Genomic DNA, 2691 nt, shown 5'->3' with positions numbered 1-2691 from the left:
TATTAGCCATGGGCTTTAAACTAGACCTCGTGGTCTCAAGCCATGTCTTGGAACTTTGACATACCATCTCTTCCTCATAAGTGGAAGGCCTATTGTTGTCCAACAACAATACATTGTGTACATTATGCAGCCTTTTCGATCTGCATGGTAATGGCGCGACCTCAACCATGGGTTCCTCGTTTTCTAATATGTGTATCAGGCGAAGGGGCAAGTGGAAGATGAGAACACCAATGAAGGGTTGTGTGGCACCGAGGAAGAGGATGAGCGATGGCGAGGTTGTGTAAAAAACAAGGTTTTGATATCGGTTGTTCTGCATATCTATGAGGTCGTTGTTGTTTGCTTTATGCCATGAAGTCGGAGTTGTTGCGGCTTCATCTTAGTGGTGGTGATAATAGGCAATGGACGGTGTGTTTATACCTTGAATCTTCTCAACACAAAATCTTATATATTTCCCCTTGTAGCTCTCCTTTAGAATGGGAGCAAACCTACTATCAATACCTGAGGCCAACTGAATCTACGTGTGGATTTAGGTGACTATTACGGTGATGGCTTCGTCGATGGTTGTATGTGGTGAAGTTGTAGTTGCTGGCTCGAGCAAGAGTGGTGATGAGGATCTTCCATAGAGCCTCAACATAAAATTCTACTCGACGGTGTTTCTGTTGTGAGTTAGGTTGGTTGATGTTGTTGTGTGGTATTGTAGGTATTCGTAGCATAGAAAACAAAAAATTTCCTACCGCAAGAATGAATAACAAGACAAGATCTAATCTAGTAGATGGTAGCAACGAGGTGAAGATCATCATACCCTTGAAGATCGCTAAGCGTTAACGAGATTATATCTCGTGGTTGATGTAGTCGATCACTTCCCGCTTGCAAAAGCGCGTAGAAGATCTTGACGGTGCCACAGTCGGGTGATACGTCCAAAACGTATCTACTTTCCCGAACACTTTTGCTATTGTTTTGCCTCTAATTTGTGTATTTTGGATACAACTAACACGGACTAACGTTGTTTTCAGCAGAATTGCCCTGGTGTCTCGTTTTTGTGCAGAAACTCAACTTTCAGGAAAATCCCCGGGATTAATTCCAATGGGCCTATTTTCACAGAAGAATATCGGAGCCAGAAGACCAGAAGGAGGGGGGCCACGAGGCAGCCACCCCACCAGGCGGCGTCTCGGGCAGCCCCAGGTGCCTCCCTTCCGACTACTTAAAGGTTTCGACCTAAAAACGCACGGGGGTTAGACGAAATCGCGAGAAGACATCCAGAACACCGCCGCCATCACGAAACTCCGTCTCGGGACCAGAAACTCCGTTCTGGCACTCCGCCGGGATGGGGAATTGGAGGAGATCATTGCCATCATCACCACCGACGCCTCTCCATCGACCAGGCATGTTTCCCCCATCCATGTGTGAGTAATTCCCCCGCTGTAGGCTGAAGGGGATGGTAGGGATTGGATGAGATTGGTCATGTAATAGCATAAGATTGTTAGGGCATAGTGCCTAGTGTCCGTAGTTGGTACTTTTATGATATTGTTGCAACTTGTTATGCTTAATTCTTGTCACTAGGGTCCGAGTGCCATGATCTCAGATCTGAACATGTTATCAATTCATGATGATATTCATTGCTTTATGATCTTACCTGCAAGTTGTATACACGTATTGTTGTCCGGAACCCGAGGCCCCAAAGTGACAGAAATATGGACAACCGAAGGGAAGGCGGTGATATGAGGATCACATGTGTTCACGGAGTGTTAATGCTTTGCTCCGGTGCTCTATTAAAAGGAGTACCTTAATTTCCAGTAGATTCCCTAGAGGCCCGGCTGCCACCGGCTGGTAGGACAAAAGATGTTGTGCAAGTTTCTCATTGCAAGCACGTACGACTAAATATGGAACACATGCATATGGATTGATTAGTACTTGGATACCGTTTTATTATTATCTGCAAATGCCCTATCTTGATTGTTACATGAGTTTCTCTCATCCATGCAACACCCGTTCATCCATCCCTGTGCCTACAATATTTTAATCCTGTTGTTTACTATAATCACTACTGCTGTCTTTGTTACACTGATGCTGATATTTCACTACGCTCTATTGCTATAAAACTGTTACTACTCGATAAACTCTTGCGAGCCGGTCCGATTCCAGGTGCGGCTGAATTGACAACTCCGTTGTTAAGGCTTACAAATATTCTTTGGCTCCCCTTGTGTCGAATCAATAAATTGGGTTTTACTTCCCTCGAAGACCGTTGCGATCCCCTATATTTGTGGGTCATCAAGACTGTTTTCACGGCGCCGTTGCCTGGGAGCATAGCTTTATTTGCAAGTTCACTTGGATTGATATTGTTCGCTGCAAATTCTCCATCATGGGTAAACCTCGCGATACTAAAGTCGCCATATTACCATCCACTACAAGAAAAGGTACAACTGCGAGTACCTCTCGCTGCTCTTGATTCACTCGAAGGAGATATGCCCTAGAGGCAATAATAAAGTGGTTATTATTTATATCTCTATGTTTATGATAAATGTTTATATATCATGCTATAATTGTATTAACCGAAACATTAGTACATGTGTGATATGTAGACAACAAGGAGTCCCTAGTATGCCTCTTAAACTAGCTTGTTGATTAATGGATGATTAGTTTCATAATCATGAACATTGGATGTTATTAATAACAAGGTTATATCATTATATA

Source organism: Lolium rigidum, chromosome 7, assembly GCF_022539505.1.
Source record: "Lolium rigidum isolate FL_2022 chromosome 7, APGP_CSIRO_Lrig_0.1, whole genome shotgun sequence".
Classification (NCBI taxonomy): domain Eukaryota; kingdom Viridiplantae; phylum Streptophyta; class Magnoliopsida; order Poales; family Poaceae; genus Lolium; species Lolium rigidum.
Note: the sequence above shows the minus strand (reverse complement) of the source record.